Below are 20838 nucleotides of genomic sequence, written 5' to 3'. Positions count from 1 at the left end.
AAAGAAAAAGCACAAAGAAACCCAAAAGAAGGAAATTTTGTTTTTTGTCCCATAACTTTTGTCCACGGGGATATAGGTATAGATATTGCTGCATAGAAAAAAAATTTACATAGTTTCTCTTTAAAATGATGTTTGGTAGAGGTCATTAGGATTTACAGTTTTCGAAATATGATTTTTCAAAGTTCGCCACTCACAGCAATTTTGGGCAATTTTCCTTGTTATTTCGCAAATATTGTTCTGTAATTTTTTTCTTCGTGACTTTAGGCATATGCAATGGCACATGTAAGAGGAATAGAAATCAATTATCTTTAAAATGTTCTACTGTATAATGTTGTACGACTTCTTTTAAAGAGGTTATCTTTTTCAAGACTTTATACTTTTAACGAGTTTTTATATTTTTTACGATTATTTTTTAAATTTCCCGTTATAACTTTTTTTTCTACATTTAGGTATATATTATAATATAATAAAAAAGAAAGCTTATTCTGTTTACTTTAAAATGGTGTATTGTAAAAAATTCTAGGATTATTTTTGAATAAGATATGCTTTTTCAAATTGTAATAAGTACTTGCAACGATTTTTGATTTTAGGATTATTTTTTAAATTCTTCATTATAACTTTTTTATGTGATTATGTGTTATGATTGAATCTTATTTTTTATAGATAATACTTTGAATCCACTTGACTCGGCCGGGCAAACTTAAAAATATGAATAAATTCTAATATTTACTGTCAAAGTTCCGGCTCCTGCTTTGCTTGAAAAAATAGCATATAAATGTACCAAAGGATGTACAAAAAACTGCGGTTGTAGGAAGATAGGAATTGGTTGTTCAATATTCTGCAAAGGGTGCATGTGCATGGGTACTAATTGTGGGAACTCTAAGATAACTGAGGTATCAGAGGAAGATACTGAAGCTAATGCTAACAAGAGATGGACTTTGATTTTGAAATTTTTTTAAATGTCAACGTTTAAATAATTTTACTAAAGTGATGTTTTCTAAGATTAATGTTTATGTAATTTTTGTAAAAGAAATAATTTTAAATAATACAGGTAAAAATATATCAAAGAATCACTCGGTTTCCATTACATATTTAAATATAGATGATACACCATTTTAAAGAACAAAAAGTAAGCCTTCTTTATTGAGCAAAAACATAGTATATTCATGTACCAGAAAAAAAAAGTTATAATGAGAAATTTCAAAAATAATCGTAAAAAATGTAAAAAATAATATTTTTTTTATATTAGGTATTATATAATATATAATATAATACTATATTATATGTAGGTACTATATGAAATAAGCCAGATGGTTAGAACAAAGAGACTAAGTTGGTTAGGTCATCTTGCAAGAATGGCTGACGGAAGGTGGGCAAAGGACTCGCTGCTGAGAGGGGAAGGAAAGAGGAGAAGAGGACGACCCAAAAAAGTGGCTAGAAGCATGTAAGGAAGACCTGCAAACAATTGGGATATCAAATTGGAGAACTGCGGCCATGGACAGAAGAAAATGGAGAAAAACCGTAGAGAAATTCCAAGCCATGGGCCTTTAAGGCCTGTTGAGCTATATTATATATTATATATATAAACTATATATAATAATATAATATTATATAATATATAATATAATATATAATAATATTATTTTATTTTTATATTATATTATAAAAAATCGTTAAAAGTATAAAACCTTGGAAAACCATAATCTCTTAAAAAAAAGTTGTACAACGTTATACAGTAGACTATTTTAAAGGTAATTGATTTCTATTACTATTACGTGTACCATTGCATCTACCTAAAGTTACGAAGAAAAAAGTTAAAGAACAATATTTGAAAAATAACAAGGAAAATTGCCCAAAACTGCTGTGAGTGGCGAACTTTGAAAAATTATATTTCGAAAACTGTAAATCCTAGTTACCTCTACTAAACAACATTTTAAAGAAGAAATATGTAGGTCTTTTTTCTGTAAAGCAATGTCTATACCTATATCCTCGTAGACAAAAGTTGTGGGACAAAAAACAAAATTTCTTTATTTTGGGTTCCTTTGTGCTTTTTCTTTTGAATTTATTTTTGTAAAAAAAGTATCATTGACTTTAAAAAGTGATATTTAGATAGAACATTTAACCAGGAACAATTTTTATGTAGATATGTTTGTGACAAAAGTGCATAGAACTCACCCTAATGTAACCTGTGCCCAGGGACTAATTCATCCATTTCTTAAAAACGCACCCCTCTAAAAGGTAGCACTCCGCGGTTTTTTCATATATAGATGTCCATTGACCATACGAAATAATAAAACCCCGTTAACGTTGTAGTTCCTTTTGGCTATCTTATTTTGAATATAATCAATAGCCTAAATATTAAATTAAATTATATTGTGAAAACGGTATAAAAAACTATTAATTGTGGTAAATGGTTCCTGAGATACAAACGGTCAAAGTTGACCGGCATTTACGGCAAAGATATAAACAATAGGATCATAACTTTTGAACCATCACCTTTTTATTTTTGTTCTCTTTCTCCACACCAATTTTCATATCTTTAAAATAGTCATAACATATATTTTTATAATAAAAACTATCGATATTACGAGTGAAAATTGCCAAAAATAGCAAAATTCCAATCAAAAATTAGGTTGAAGAAAATGTAATCTCAAAGTTCAAAATAGGTATACGTTAAAAAAATGCATTTTCTCGGCTTCCCATGGAGCAATTTTCTTCATTCTTTTTTTGTTCCCAAGTGACTCGAGTGAGTAGAGCCATCTAACTAACGTATTATTAAATATCAAAGTTGCTTTTGTTTTGTTATAATAGAGTAATTTATTTATAAGAAAAGAAAACTGCATATGTTTTCCAGTTGTAGACTTTTTTTAGATAAACTTACTACAAGTGTATCTTTTAACGTTAAAAACACAAATATTCTCATTTGAAAGTTTTATAATTATTTAAACAATCTTTATTTAAACAAATTTAAAAAAATATAATAAATAAATGAATTTATTATTACAAAACAAAAACAAATTTGACATTTAATAATGCGTTAGTTAGATGGCTCTACTCAATAGTCCTGTCGCCAGGGGGGTACAACGGCCTCCTTTATTCAGATGGACTTACCCAAGTTTTTTTCATGTATTTTGACCCGTAGAATACGAATTTTTTGGGTAACAGTTGATCCGGATGTCGATAAGATTGTTATTGACCAAGAACTTGAGGAATTACATAACCGCGATCTCTCGCAAAACAAAAGATTTTTTGGTATTTTTTGGGTCATTCTAAGCAAAACATGTTTCTACAATTTTTTTCGTAGGATGGCTAGTTTTCGAGATAACCGCGGTTGAACTTTCAAAAAATCGAAAAATTGCAATTTTTGAACCCGAATAACTTTTGATTAAAAAATAAAATAGCCAGTCTGCTTACCGCATTTGAAAGTTTAAGTCAAATTATATCGGTTTTAATTATTTGCATTGCTAAAAATTTATTTTTTTATTGTTTAACAAAGCTATAAACACATAGTGTTTACCGTGCCTTTACATGCATTTTAACGCATGCTACGTAGAAATAGCCTCGATTGCACTAGTACCTATTCTACCTACTCGTTAGATTTTAAATGAGAAATCATAGAAAACATCACTCACGCACTAGGTGTTTGTAGCTTTGTTTAACAATAACACAATAAATTTTTAGCAATGCAAATAATCAAAACCGATATAATTTGACTTGAGCTTTCAAAGGCGCTAAGCAGAATTGCTATTTTATTTTTTAATCAAAAGGTATTCGGGTTTAAAAATTGCAGTTTTTCGATTTTTTGAAAGTTCAACCGCGTTTATCTCGAAAACTGAGCATCCTACGGGAAAACTTGTTAGAACATTTTTTACTTAGAATGACCCAAAAAATACAAAAAAATGTTTTGTTTTGTGAGAAACCTCTGTTATGTAATTCCTCTAGTTCTTGGTCAATAACAATCTTATCGGCATCCGGATCAACTGTTACCCAAAAAATTCGTATTCTACGGGTCAAAATACATGAAAAAAACTTGGGTAAGTCCATCTGAATAAAGGAGGCCGTTGTACCCCCCCTGGCGACAGGACTACAAGTTACTTGGGAACAAAAAAAGAATGAAGAAAATTGCTCCATGGAAAGCCGAGAAAATGCATTTTTTTTAACGTATACCGATTTTGAACTTTGAGATTACATTTTCTCCAACCAAATTTTTGATTGGAATTTTGATATTTTTGGCAATTTTCACGCGTAATATCGATAGTTTTTATTATAATAATATATGTTATGACTATTTTCAAGATATGAAAATTGGTATGGAGAAAGAGAATAAAAATAAAAAAGTGATGGTTCAAAAATTATGATCCTGTTGTTTATATCTTTACCGTAAATGCCGGTCAACTTTGACCATTTGTATCTCAGGAACCGTTTAACACAATTAAAAGTTTTTTCCTTTAAAAGAAGCGTCCTGCCCCTTTTTTTCCAATACCGTTTTCAGTATTTAATTTAATTTAATATTTACCGAGATATTCTATTTGTTTATAAGCCAAAAAATTGTTTATAATTTTAAAATACTCCTGAGGCCGCTTAAATAGTCCAATTTCAATACTGTAAAGTACATTATATAGGTACAGTGTCTTTTTATAGAAAAATCATACTTATTCTTATGTATCTTAATTATTATGGTTATTATAGCGACCGTAAATTTTTAATTAACAATTCAATTGTTGCTAAACTGTTTATTCGATTTACATGGGCTTCTGGAATATTAATCTATATAGAAAGAGGAGTTTTTATTTAATTTAGTTTAGAAGAGGAGCTTAAATGTTAGTTGAAAATTAAAGATTTTGTTGGAAAACCCCGCATTTTCCGGGGAAAATTTTCGTCGAAGTAAATCGGGAAAAACAGGTCTGTGTAGAATTTAATTACGGTGAATTTTTGGTGTAAAGTTAAAATCTTTGGTGTTATAGAGGAAAAATTAAAAAGAACACGATTTTCGGGGGCCATTTTGTTTATAAAAAAAGTAGCACACTATCTGCGGACTTTGCATACCTATATTATTAACCTATACATTCGTAAGATTCGATTCCAGGAATAAAATTGGTGGTAAATAACTTTTCCCAAAAATGGCCTATTCTCCGATAATCTGCCCAGACTATTAATGTACTTCATACATGTAATGGCAATAAACCTTTTGATCTTTCGAAGTAAAATAGTTGTTTAGGTTAGTTACCAACATTTAATAGTTTACCAACATTTTATGCAAATTAAAATTATTCATTCAAGTACGAATTTAATGTTTGATACAGTTGAATTTTTTTTGTAAATAAAGTTTTACATCTCTTTTCTGGAAATAGTACTTGCCTTTAACTTTAAATCAATTGAAAACAGTTCTAGTGGAGTTACTTATATAGACATTAATTTAGTTAATAACTAAAAAATGCACTTCCAGTAATTTTTTTGATCAGTTACATCTTGAAGGATTGTTTGAAATCCTTGATTTTAGTGATCATAGTCAAACATATAAGGATACGGAAGATACATATTATTCAATAGTCCGTAATTGTATGCCTAAACATATGCTACCTTATAAGATTACTGTTACCTTATTGTCACATTTTATTTACGTGTCTATTTCCAAGCAACCACCATATTTTTCGACTGTGTACCACAATTTTAGTTTCCTTTACATTTATATTAATTAATTAATGTTGTCTAAAGCTATTTCGTCGGTCTAATAAGCAAATTGCCTAAGTCACAAATTGACAATTTTGCGGGAGAGACAAAAAGCTTTTGAACAAAAGTAAAAAAGAGAAGATTGCCTAACTCCATGCAATACATAATTGACCAAAATTAATTAAAAAAATATTTACACAAACTTTCTACTTATTATACTACGCATCCATATTAATAATAATAATCAAAATATATTTATTTACTTACATTCTCTAACGTTTTCAATCAAAAAAACTTCAGAAACACTGACATAGACAATATTCGTATAAATGGGAAAGAACGTTTGTACTTCAGCAAAATTCCTTTAGCGAAATTGGCGCGAAATAAAATAATAATGGCGCTTGTGGGAATTGGCATACGGTAGCTTTTACCGTCTACTACTAGATGACACCAAAAAACAATTTTCGGAAAAAATGGACTTAGGCAATTTGCTTATTAAACCGACGATTTGTCATATTAAACATATACAGTGCGTTCATAAAGTATGGAAACGGTCTATTATCTCATGACTTAATTACTTTCAGAGTTAAAATTCCAACAGGTCTATTTTTATTTTAAAATTATGATGTTTTGACTTATTTCCCATAATAGTGACGTCATCGATTTGGGCGTGATGACGTCATCGATGATTTTTTTAAATGGGAATAGGGGTCGTGTGGTAGCTCATTTTAAAGGTTATTTAATTCTGTATTCAGTAATATAAACATTAACATCATTATTTATACAGGGTGGCCAAAAAAAAATTTTTCAAATAAATTAATTGCTCCAAAAAGGAGAATATATATCGCTCATTTACCAGAACAACGTGATATCACAAAAAGTACAATTTTACAGGAGAGCACTTTTTATGTTTCAAAAAATCATAAACTGGTAATGACTAAATTAATTTGCTTGAAATTGTAATTGGAGTATAGATTAACTATTAGCTTTGACTAAATTTAATCATTTTACTTAGATTTTATCAATATACTTATAGAATTTAGACGTGCAAAAAAGTGAACATATATATCACATTCTTTCTGAAAATATAGAAAGAAAGTGCAATAAATTAACTTGTAACATTGTAGATGATAAAATTTTCTGGTTTTAGGTAACTTAAATAAATAAAACACATGGTTCTTATTCATATGTTTATTGAAAGTTATAAAATGTTTTAAAATAAATTGTGATAACAATCATTCATGAATATTCATTAAACACCAGAAGTAAAATATTGCTGTAAATAAACAATTAAGTAGATAATAGTAAGTATTATGTGTATTAAGTAATTAAATCAACTTTCGGTATTTCTATTAGAACTCTCTAACTCCATTCTTTATGTTTTCATCAACCTTCTATGATTTCCATGGCAAAAACCTTCATGGAAGAAATATTAGTATTTTTATTCTTTTTTTCTAAAGCTGTTTCGATTGGACGGTTGTTAATACTGAATGTGTTTTTAAAAAAGGTTTTGCATACTCTGGTTTTCACACCAGACACAGTTAAAAATAGGCATTATTATTTTTACGCTTTGGAACAACACATTCATGAGAGTCAACTTTGACATAACGATATTTTGGGACAACTGTTTCGACGTTGTTCGCTAAGAATGGACAAAAATTATTGTTTTTCAATGTCCCCCAGAGCCCAGTATTGTGCTAAAAGTTGTTGCCGCTGACTCTCTGTGATTTACTTGACATTTGAATGGACCGGTATCTTTGCATGTTGGCTTTAAAGAGCGTTCCAAAAAAATTTTACTGGATTTTGAGAATTTTCCACTATTTCTTAATATTTTCACATTTTTCTTCATTACCGAGAATAGAAAGTCCCTGAAAACTTCTATGATATATATTTTAATAAGTTAAATAATAATATGTAAGCACTACGAGCCTAGTAGGCCCATGGCTTGATGTACTATTCTTTTCCACTCCCTTTTGTCAGTCGATTTTTTTCCCAGTTCCTTACGTTAACTCTTCTCATATCTTTTTTAAATCCATTACTCCACCGTGACCTCGGTCTTCCTCTTCGCCTTTTCCCTGCCAATGCACTAGATAATACCATTTAGAATCCTGAGGAAACTAATAAATATTTTGGAAAAATTTAAACGAGAATGAAAGATATCATTACTATCGAGAGCAGAAAGTCCCTGAAAACTTCTATGATATTTATTTTAATAAGTTACAGGGGTGAAAATATAAGAAAAAATTTAGTGTGATTTTTAATTGCAAATATTTCATTCAAAAGAATCTTTCTATTTATTCTAAGGACATTCTGCACTCGGCAAAAAGGTGGTCTTTCATTCTGCGTTAAAATTGTTCAAAAATACTTATTAGTTTTCTCAGGATTCGAAAAAAAAAATAAATACATTTAAAACACATTGAAAATTTTGACAGGCGTCAAAATTTTGCATTTTGCGCCTTTCCCCTTAAAAGAAATATTTGATTGTGTTAATAATCTCCCATTCCTTGTCCATTCTACGTAGAACCTTGACATTAGTCACACGATCAACCCATGAAAATGAAATTCTTAAAATGTTTGTGTAACACATCTTGAAGGTCTCGAGTTTTCTTAGAAAGTGTCTAGACCTCTACTCCGTATACATAGCATATGATAATAGAGATTTTGATAATTGGTAAGTAGTAACTTTTGTTAAGAGACTTCATCGTTACGAACGCTGAACTTGCTTTTTCTATGCATTGTTTTATTTCAGTAGAGAGGTTCCATTGACTGTTTATGTTGGTACCAAGGAATGTGTAGCGTCTACCCTATCAATTCGGTGTATGTTAACCAAATTGCAATGTACGTTGTTATTTTCGTATTGAGAGCAGGTTTATGTTCACTACTTATAATTATCTGGTATGCGCGACAATATTTTATGAAAACTATCTAACCTATCTGCACAAACTACTGCGTCGTCGGCATATTTAATGTTATAGAGACTCGTCGATTTAATGTTGTAAATAGAAATAAAAAGGAGAATAAGACTCGCATGAGTGACATTCTGAAAAATAAGCTATATCCTGAAAAAACAGAAATATGCCGAATACTTCCGCACAAAAGTATATGATCAATGTGTCCTATCAGTACTTACATATGGAGTACAGACATGGACCTTCACAAAGGAAAATATGGAAAATATGTCGAACACTCAAAGGCCAAAGGCCAATAGAAAGGCAGATACTGGTTATCAAGCTAAGTGTTAAAAATAAAAATACATGGGTCAGAAATAAAGCCAAAGTAAAAGACGTAAACAAACATGCAGCTACTCTGAAATGGAAATTTTCAGGACATAACAGCAGACAAAGAGACGGAAGGTGGGATGAAGCGTTAACCCACTGGATACCTTGGCACCATAAAAGAAAAAGGGGCAGGCTTAGGTCGGATGACCTAAAAAGATACACAGGGAGCAGATGGACAGGATTAACACTTAGCGGAGAAAAGTAGAAAAATAAGGGGGAGGTCTACGTTCAACTTTGGACAAATGAAGGGCAATAGATAGATAGATAGAGATGCACCCCGTTTACTAAAATGTCTTCCTGTAGTTCTCCCAGTGCTTGCTCTAAGATATGTTTAAAGTAAATATTAAATAACACCGGGGACAGAATTCATACTTTTCTCACTCTTATATCTATGGAGACTGCCTCTGTCAGTTGCGGTCATCTACTTTAATGTTAGTAATTTGGTTGTAATATAAATTATGTATAATTCTCAAGTCTCTATCATCTAAGCCCGCTTCTTGAAACATGATTATGAGCTTATCACGTTTTGCTCTATAAAATTAGCCTTATTGTAGTCGATAAAACAAAAATGTATACGTCACAGTTGACATCACTGCACCTCTGTATAAGCGCTTGCCTCCTAAGCGAATAGAGCCTCTCGAGTGCCGAAGGCATCGTGGAATCCAAATTGTGTCCACGATAATTGTTCTTCAGTTTTTTTTATATAATCCGTCATGTATCACTTTGGTGTGACTTTTGTATGACCTTACTGGTTAGATAAAATCTAATTTTGCATGAATTGGTCGGATTGAGCCCGTTCTTGCCTTAAATGGCGGGATTGAGTCTATACTTTATTTCACGTTCAGAATAGAACACAGCGGCGGATCCAGCATCGTTAAGAGGGGGGGCCGATTGGCAAAAATGAAAATCGGATCGAAGAACTGAAAAATACCTGTTCAGTAATTTTTAAAAATCTATCGAATGACACCAAATACGACCCCCTACTGCAACCCCTGGAGGTGGGGTGGGGCTCAATTTAAAATCGTAAATGGAAACCCCCAGTTTTTATTGAAGATTTGGATTCCTTACGTAAAAGTAAACAACTTTTATTCGAGGCATGTTTTCTATTCTATAGAAATAGAATAATATAGAAATAGTCTGTCTCGAGAAATACACTTCCAAATGAAAAACTAAAAAACACGTGTTTAGTATTTTTCAAAAACCTATCGAATGACACCGTGTCGTGTTTGTTGGCATTCGCATTCGATAGGATTTTGAAAGATATTCAACTTGTGTTTTTTGATTTTTCATTTGAGAGTGTGTTTCTATAGATATTAAACAATTTCTATAATATAAATTACCCATGGTATCACGATAAATAGTTTTTCCGATTATAGCGCCATCTATCCAGAATTCGAAAAATGCCTCGAATAAAAGTTACTTACTTTTACGTAAGGAATCCAAATCTGCAATTAAAACTGGGGGTCTTCATTAAATATTTTAAAGTTACCCCCATCCCACTTCCAGGGGGTCGAGTAGGGGGTCGTGTTTGGTATCATTTGATAGATTTTTAAAAATTATTGAACACATATTTTTCATTTTTTCGATCCGATGTTCATTTCGCGAAATATTCAACGGTTCCGCTACTTTTGGGTTGGGACACCCTGTATATAAAGTTGATGAAATAAAAATAAATATATGTAGTAAATTATCATTAAAATTTAAAAAACCTACAAAATGAGACTTTATAAGTTAACAACTTACAGTAGTTTCGGAAATGTAATAATGAATTAACCGAATGTAATTTTCAAAAAATCAAAATATTTTACTTTTTTCAAGGCAAAAAAATTCATGTCAAAATAGTTTTAATTTTATTTCGTAATAGGAAAGTACATCATGTGACACCTCATTTAAAATCGTTTGAAATACTGATTACAAAAATGTATAATACGTACATGCGCAAAATTTTGGTCAAATGCTTTTTAAACGCATTAATTTTTTTTTCGAATTCTGAGAAAACTAATACAAGAATCTTCGAAAAATTTAAACGCAGAATAAAATATTGCATTATTACCGAGAACCGAAAGTCCATTAGAATACACAAAAAGTTTCTTTTGAACGATATATTTGAAATTAATACGCTGACGGACAGAACGTCTATAGACGTCTAATTTCCATTGATGTAATGTGACACAACGTCTATAGACGTTGCATTTTCCCCTATTCTACTTTGCAAAATACAAATAGTGTCACAACACTTGCTTATACATTTGACGCATTGTCCGTCAACGTGTTAAAAATCATACTAAATTTTCTCTTTTCTTCACCCCTGTAACTTATTAAAATAAACATTATAGAAGTTTTCAGGGAATTTCGACCCTCGGTAATAATCTAACCGTGCATTTTGCGTTTAAATTTTTCAAAAATATTTATTAGTTTTCTCAGGATTATAAAAATAATGAATGCATTTAAAAAGCATTGGACGGACATTTTGCACAAGTATTGCCTATACATTTTTGTAATCAGTATCTCGAAAGCTTTTAAAAGAGGTGTCACATGAAGTACTTTCCCATAATATGAAGTTTAAAATTTAATTTATTACCACAATTTTATATGTGGATGATTGCATCCCGCGACATAAATGACATCAATCTATCGTACTCGTGGAGAAATACTCACTTCTGTCAAACGTGATATAAAATAAACTTATATAATATATACATAAGATATACATTTCTTGCATATACATAAGTATAAGACATACATTTTTCCATAAAACTCTCGAAAGTAGAATTGGTATTTACTGCATCATCGGTGATTTGTATCGGGCACACTGAAAAATCGCATGACTTGTTTTGAATTCTCTCAGAACTTAAATTTGATCCAAGATCAGTAGGTCTCATAATATGATCTGATAAGATGTACCTTGTACATATTTATTATCATCATTATTATTAATATTATCACCCAAATTACGTTGATTTTTAAAAAAATAATCAGTTATATTGCGACATATCAATTTTTTACTTTTTAAGTTCTCGGTAGAAGCTTCTGATTCCTTTCGTTTATCGTTTCTTTGACATCTTATAACTCTTCGTAAATCACAAACTATATTAATATAAAAAAAAAGAAGAATAAAGTCAAAATACTATTAATCACGCTAACAATGTACAAACTAAGATCTGTACGAATCAGTATTAGAGATGTTATTTGCCTCGATAACCAAAATGCACTAATTACTAATAATTAATAAGGCTGTTCTTTTTTCGTGGTCAGCTATCGGTGTGTGAACATATTTATATTTTCGGCGAATTAATATAGTTTTTGCTAGGCGCGCAATTTTCGAGAGATTTTCGGCGAATCTGTTATCTACAAACGATTTTATAATTATACGTGGAGATGCTTAGTATGCGTTCACAGAATATAGGATTACATATTTTTTAAATATGCTTATTGTGATTATTTTTAATTCTTAATTTATAAGGATTATTAATTACTCATTTCCAAATACACTGGCGTCACTGGCCCGTTTTAGCCAATTCCCATACCAATAAAATATATTTATATATAATTCATAATTCATATAATATTGTAATTTTAAAACATATGTATAATTATCCATGTGAAAAAATAAATGAATGTTTTTGTAATCTTTATATTATAATAAAAAAAAATAAATCATTTGGGTTGAGAGGGGGGCCGATCACCCCCATCGCCCCCCCTCCTGGATCCGCCACTGATAGAACATTGGGCTTATGGAGATCAGTATTGCCAAAACTCTCACGCACGTGTTGCTACTAGAGTTACTGATTATCATACCACGCGCACTCTAGTAAAAAAATGTTATAGCATTTAGTTTACTTCCAGTCGTATTTACGTGTGAAGCTCTATAGGGAAGCCTTATAAAATACAACCCTGAATCCTGCTTGTCTTCGTCGTGGCATCACCGCGCTTCTATCGTTCATTGGAAATACATGGCTCTATCTCTGCACTGTTCTATTTTTAAATTGAAATGCTCTACAGTTTAACCTTAACTGATCGAATTGAGAACCTTCTTGTCTTAAATGGTTCTTCATTTTTTTATTAGTGATTTAATGTTTTTTTTTTGAAAATCAAATCGTGATGTAGCACTGTTAAAGTCAGGTATGTGCGTGAAAAAGTGAGATGTCATGTGTCGCTCTAACCATACCTATTTATCGATGAACTTCCAATGAAACGCAAATCAAAAGACATAAAAGGAATAAACCAGAAGTGTAAAAAACACATAAATAATAACTTATATGCATTAAGTTTCCTTAATTTTCCTAACTAGCGGATTCAATGGGTTGAATTTGTCTGTCTGTGGTTGAAGTTTCATGTCAGCTAATATATTTTTTTATGTTTTAACAATTTTTTTCTTTAGTTTTGGACCCTGTTGGGGAAAAATTTCTCCTATCCCTCCCGTAGATTCGCCTCTGTTCAGTAATTTTATGAAGATAGAGCATTATTGCACCTATACTGCTATTGGAAAAGTGTGAAGCATTCTTGAAAACATAATCATTCTTATGCCGCTCTAGCAGCATATTTTCTTTCGTTCGTCTGCAGTTTTATGAGAACTTTTCGGAGGTTTTCTGAAAACAAAAATACGATACATCTATTTTGGATCACGGATTCATATGCAGCATGCAAATAGGCACGAAGGAAATAAGCCTATGTTCTTTCAATAATAGATATTTTCGGTTACTTACTGTGAGTTAGTGCACTTGACCTAAAATTAACACCTCAATTCAATAACTTCAGAAGGCTGTAGCTTCAAAACAAGAGTTTTTCAGAGCTAGGTCAAATGCAGTTTTTTAATCTACACACTTGGAACTATCATTGACAGAACTTTCGTTAAATTTACCCGGGCCATTTTTCCACAAGGAGTGTTTCGGGGTTCTTTCTATTAATGTATTGATACATTACCACAATATTAATAGTGAAATTTAAAAAAATCTTTTGTTTTTGTAAATCACACATGAGCATACACATAAGGTCGTCCCCCGCGACATCAGAGTATACCACGTGACCTATAATCATAGCTAACTGTCCCAACGGATATTTTCTTTCTCTTATTTGCTCTAAACCGCAAGTTCAAACTTGTGGCGTGACCTTTCACCTTTCTGCATATACAGTGAGGAGCGCGCTAGTAACCGGCAAAATAACGCAAAAGATGGAAAGCGTATTAAGTTGTGAAATAAAAAGAAATGAAACTAGTGGAGGAGGGAAATTTAGCGATAAATTTGCATTATATTTTATTGTTTCCCATCTTTAGACGTATCAGAGGAGTATGTCAACTAAAACTGTAACTGTCATAGTTGCAGTTGTCAAACTCGTCCGATAGCTCTAAAGGTCTTGTTCTTTAAGTGCCATCTCCGCGACGGAGGTCGGCAATCATCATAGCTATTCAGATTTTAGAGGCGGCTGCTCTGAAAAGTTCATTTGATGTACATCCGTACCATTCTCTCAGGTTGAGCAGCCACGATATTCTGCGTCTTCCTATGCTTCTTTTTCCTTGAACCTTTCCCTGCGTAATCAATTGGAGCCAGTTGTGTCTCTCTTGACGTGTAATATGCTGAGATATTCCAATTTTCTAAAGGTGGGAACAATAAATATAATATAAATTTATAGGTTTTTATCGCTAAATTTTCCACCTCCACTAGTTTTATTTTTTTTATCTCACAACATAATATGTTTTCCATCTTTTGCGTTATTTTTCCGGTTATTAGCGCGCTCATCATTGTATATTTTAATTGGTAATATGAATAAGTAATCTGTTTTTGTGTAGTTTTGACAATTTGGCTTCACTAATCGTCGAACGGAAATAAAGACAAGCGGACCGCACAATCACCAAATAATTTTTATAATTTTTTATTTTTCATATTGATCCTAAAGCGAACCAAATAAGTAAAAAATAACGTCATTATAATAATTATTTTATAGTTATTAAGGTACCAAGGTTATTATAAGGATAATAATGCTTGAGGTCAATGGTGTATAGACCGAGGGCCTTCGGCCCGAGGTATATACGTTGACCGAAAGCGTTATTATTATAATACCCGTGGTGCCTTCAACGTTTAATGTCCGACTAAATTATTCTTTATATGCAAAAAATTTGAATTAATTTTGAATTAATTAGTTTTCAAATAAGTACATTTACCAGAAATAGTCGTAACGTAATTGTGGTAACCATAGTTTTACTTAGAGTTTTATTTGTCAACTTGACAGTATTTAACTCGTTATTTAAATTTAATAGGCCCTAGGGCGTTATTTTTCAATAACACGCCCTTGGGAGTTATATCGTACTTAATGGACTTTGAAATAATGTCATTATTTGCCAAAAAATAGACCAGTCAGACATTAAAGTAATATACAGTATGTACACTGAGAAAGGAGCTATTCACGTATAATGTTAATATTATAATCAAGATAATATTGTGCAGTTTTATAAAGAACAGGTTCTATTTACAATAAATTGCCTGAAAATAATATTTCTAAATAGATAAATAAAGTTGTGCTATTGTGTACATCTCGATAGTTCGAAGATACTCTTACATGAATACACTACATAAAGTAATTTACACGGGTAAAGTTCAACCAGTTTCGCAGATCTTCTGTAGTTTGTAGTTAGTACCTATAAATTTCAATTAGGGCAAACACTTGTTGATCAATTAGAACAGGCAATAAATCAAACTAAATAAAAGCGAGGGTATCAACTATCCGGAAATTTTACTTAGACCCTTTGATTCATCCTATCTATCATGCTACTCAATCGATCTCTGGTTTAGAGTATAACAGGATTTCAAATCGAAATTTGGAAACTACGAGTAGATTTCAGATTGATTACAACAATATAATAACAATGATATATTTGTAGTTGTATAATAATTAATATTAGGAGGAGTAGGTACATAATACAATATTCCTTTTCTTTATTAATTCAGTCATTCGTTATCCCTATATTGATCTAGAGATTTTTTTATTAAATCATAACTTTATTAAAATTTATTTTTGGGCATTTTAAAATTTTATTTTGTTATTATCACAATTGATATTTCTGCATAGTTATTTTTATAGGTTAACAAAATCGAATTACTCAAAATTAGGAAAAGTTTTACTAATTTATTAATTTTACAGGAGAGAGAGAGAAAGAACAAATTTTTTTATATTTTAAAACACATAAGTATCTAGTTTCGATTTAATTCACGTCGTACAGATTTTGTTTATTAGGTACAGCTGCGATCACTGAATAGTTTACACCTTCATTAATTAAGTTACCTATTGTGGACCCGACACTGGTAATTAATGCCACTTTGATGTAAAACGTGGTTTAAACGATATAAAAATTCAAAAAATCGCCTACTAGATATGTAAGTGTAAGTGTTCTTTGTGTTTAAAAATGTATTACTTATTGCCATATTGTAAGATTCTGACAATACTCTTCCTTTTTTATTTCCGTTCATTTCTCCGTATTTATACTTATGCCTAGAGATATATTTAATTCTATAATTCCCTGGAATTTATAATTTTTCTCTTACGGCTTCTGTTGTTAAAGTTAACTCTACCCCAAAATTATTAATCTTTGTTTTGTGAGTTATCATCTTCGTTTGGTCTATATACTACTATAATCGGCTACACTCTTTATCGTTCAATTCTAATAGCAATATACTCGCTGACCATGCTTTACAGAAGTGTAGGATATTTTCTAGTCTTTTGTGAATTATAAATAGGGTGAGGCAGATAAACGTCCTATTAGAAATATCTCGAGAACTAAAGGTAACAGAATTATGAAAATTGGGATGAAGGGAGTTTGAAGAGTGATCTGTTTAATGAAAATATTTTCATGAATTTGCTACTTCCGGTTATACCGTTAGAAGATAATTACGTTTTTTTTTATTAATTTCGTAGAAACTTTCACACCCTGTAGAATTGTACTAGTTTGGCATCAAAAACTGTATTTATGTTCAAATGATTTCTTATATAGTCTACTATTGACAAAAATTATCAGTATAGCTAAATGTTGAAATTTAGTATACAGGGTTGGTCGAAACTCGAAGTGAGTATTTTCTGAGTTTTCTTAAATAAAACACCCTGTATTTTATTATTAAACTAAAATGATATTTTATGGTACTTTTTTATTTCTTAAGCATTCCCTTTGCCTAACTGCTTTAATTTGTGCTTAATTGTTAATCGCATCAACCAACTTAACTAAGTAGGTATTTTGATAGATCAACCATAATTGCCAATTTTAAGGATCGGTCTAGATTAAGATGTATTTATTTCCGAAAAATTATTTGTGATTGAATATTTTCACGGCCAACCTAATAAAATTTTACGTATTTTTTGTTGCAATTAATGTTTGGCTTGAATCCCCAATAACTTGCAAATTAAAGTATTTAGGTATAGGGAATGTTTAAGAAATAATATAAAATATCATTTTATTACAATACTAAAATACAGGGTGATCAAATTAAGAAAACTAAGAAAATACTCATTCTGAGTTTCGACCAACCCTGTATATTAAAATTCAACATTTAGCTATACTAATACTTTTTAGAAATAGTAAACTCTATTAGAAATCATTTTAACGTAAATAGAGTTTTTGATATCAAACTACTACAATTTTACAGGGTGTGAACATTCCTATGAATTTAATAAAAAAACGTAATTATTAATACATCGAGGAGAATCAAAAAGTGTGAAAATATACAGGGTGTACCATTTAAAAAACGAAGTTTTTTCCACAACTAAGGAACTTCCGGTATAACCGGAAAGATGAAAATATTTTGATTAAATAGATCACTCTTTAGAACCCCTTCATTCCAATTTTCATAATTCTGTTACCTTTAGTTCTCGATATATTTCTAATAAACCCTTTATCTGCCTCACCCTGTATACTACACCTGCGATGAGCGCGCTAATAACCAGGTCCATGTCCCCTCTACTCCTCTACTCTGAATCGTTGCCATCTGAACGTCGAAAATAGGCTATTTCGTTTGTACTGCGTTAGTACTGGATTGTACCGCCTTTATTTTATTTGTACTACCCCTCCCCTTCTACATTTAAAACAGGGGAGGATTAGTGCTACGAATAAGGACACAAAATCAGCCAAACCTTGCACATACTAACACCGCGGATGTAAAATTTGGTAAATTCGTCAAAAATGTAACGAATTACACTTTGAAACTGAAAAACAGGCTTGCAAGCCACTCTCCACTATCCATGGGGAATGGAAAGTTACCCACTGAGATGGATCTAGGAGTAGTTTTACGCTACCGATTTAAAAAATGGTACATGTATTTGTTGGAGATATTTTTAACACCATTTTCGATCAGAAATCAGAGGAGCGACCTTTCCTTCCTACTAGGGAGAAATTTATCCATTCCCTTAATAAATTTTACAGTTTCACAGTTTTGCTTTTTCTGTCCTTCTGTTTCAGTGTGTGGCCTCTTACCTACAGGGCCGCCGAGGGTAATGAGCGGGCCCCGGTAAGAAGTGAAGGGCGGGAACCCCGGAAGAAGTGAAGAGCGAAAACAATTGTTTAATTGTTATGGAAATAAAATTATCAATAATAATAAGAAACATTTTAAATATAAATTTGATTATGTTTTGATTATATTTATAATAGTGAAAATATTTATAATACCTACAGGTGCTGTATTGGCAAAGCTGTCTGTAAATTCTCGAAAAATGGCCTGATTTTACCAAACCATTCTCAATGCACAAGTTGCTAGGATAGTAAACCGATCCTGTTTCATTGTAGATCTCATAGCATTTTTTATGCGAGTGTATTGGGATTCACAGCATCCATTATTAAGCATCCAATTAAGAGCAAGACACATTCTTTTAAAATTTAAATGTCCTTGGTAAACAAACCCACGTTTGTTTATTATACACATTACGTGACCCAGATTACTCCACACAAGTGTACCAGTTGTCAATCCTGCTGTGTCAGCGATTCAATATTACATATTCCTAATTCATGGAAAAAGACAACTCAGCATAAATAATATCAACACTTTCTCTTCTATTTATATACACAGAACACATCGGCAGGCATTCTAATTTCAATGCGTGATCAGTCATCCATCATTGATAATTGAGATACACCAGAGGGCGAACATACATTAGCACACCAACTCTTTACAGTCGTACTCCGAGTTGAACAAATGAATATACTGTGAGTAATGTTTACTTCATCAACCCCTATCGTAGGGGGTAACTACCCCAACCACTCTGAGATGGTCCAGATGATGTAGAACCAATATACGAGAAAGACAAGAAAAGCATCTTTTTGTTTCTGACTGTCACGGGTAATGTGAAAAATAACTTAATAACGACGTCGACGCTTAGGAAATAATGAATCCAATTTGAGATGTTCAATTTTATTAAGTAAATATATTGAAGAAATTTGAGATTCACCAATATTATCCTTGTATATCGCTCTCAAATGAAAAATTTCATCTAGCGAATAAATTTCATTGCTGCATTAAATCTTCTGGTACAATTTCTTATTATACAATCAATGACAATGTCAACTATAGAGCTTTTCATCGATTGTCAATTGTTTCGATCTTCTGTCATGTGACACATAATATTAATATATCTACGTCATACCTACGTCTTTGTTTTGTATCATTGGTATATGCCAATAACGTATGACGTAGATATATTAATATTATGTGACACATGACAGAAGCTCGAAACAAATGACTGTGAATGAAAAGCCCTATTGCGTCGAGCTCAAAATTATCAGTCACTGCTAGGCCCAAGCAAATCATCAAAAAATCTCGCAGGCTTCTTGCGCCATTTTCCTTTATTTGATATAAATTCTGGGTTTATTCCATAAATACTGGCAACTAATTTAGATTGTTCAACAATGGAATACCATGAATTTCTGATTTTACGGAAAAATTACGTCTTTGGTCTGGTCGACGCCGGGCCCCTTACATCGCCGGGCCCCGGTAAAATGTACCGGCTGTACCGCCCTTTTGTCGGGCCTGCTTACCTAGTATTCTTTGAAGTCTTTTCTTTTCTGGAAATTTCATTAGACATTCTAAAATCTTGTATTTTGTTGAATTTCACAGGCTATAAGGGGACATGAGGGGGGTTTCGAGCTTCCTGATTGGGGTTGGGGGCAGAGGATGGGCTGTGTTATCTGGTAGAACTTCGGCTTCAAGAACTGAATTTCGTACTCGACCGTATATCTTTTTTTCATGTATCAAGTTACCCTACAAAACTTTTCTCGATTTGCGCATTTTGAAAATTCATAAAAAATTCTAGAATCACTCATTTTTTTAAAGGCAAGGGAATATGAAGAGGAAGAATGTAGCTTCCAGCTAATATTTAAAAAAAAATCTGAGTTGAATAACCGAGGCCCTACGTAGAAAAAAACCTCGAAATCCGTGTCAAGTAACTCCATTTGACGGTACTCTCGTCACTAATTGGGAACCTATTTTTCGGTCAGTCCATTCATCTCATTTATTAGATCTTCTGTGCTTCTGTATAAGTATTATAAAGTAATTCGTAAAATATTGATAAGAAGAGAAATTCTAAACTCAGGATCGCGTTTATTAAAAACAAACAAATGAGTTGATAATCATTGATGTTTTATTTCGCATCTCCGATATATTATAGCAGGATATACAGCAGAAGCCATACATCCTTCGGCCCCTCGCCCCCAAATTGAGATAGAGGGTCAATATTGGTAGCACAAATTTGTGCTATTCGTGCTTCAGGTCTCAATTGGAAGGCGGCACAAATCCTGGGACCCTGAAGCATAACTAGTACAAATTGGGCAAAAATTGCTCATACTATGCTCGACCCCCTACCCCACTTTGAGGGGGGGGCTGTAGAAATGGACCCTGTAAATTCTCTGATTACAAGGTAATTT

The 20838-nt window shown here is 31.8% G+C and overlaps 1 protein-coding gene across 1 annotated transcript in view; it reads right to left on the bottom strand.

The window, feature by feature from the left end:
- Positions 1–20838, bottom strand: part of LOC114337914 (probable cationic amino acid transporter) — a 1427575-nt gene that overhangs the window by 526873 nt on the left and 879864 nt on the right. The gene's annotated exons all lie outside the window — the stretch shown is intronic.

This window comes from Diabrotica virgifera, chromosome 1 (assembly GCF_917563875.1).
Source record: "Diabrotica virgifera virgifera chromosome 1, PGI_DIABVI_V3a".
NCBI lineage: Eukaryota > Metazoa > Arthropoda > Insecta > Coleoptera > Chrysomelidae > Diabrotica > Diabrotica virgifera.
Note: the sequence above shows the minus strand (reverse complement) of the source record. Positions and strands in the feature narration are given on the sequence as shown.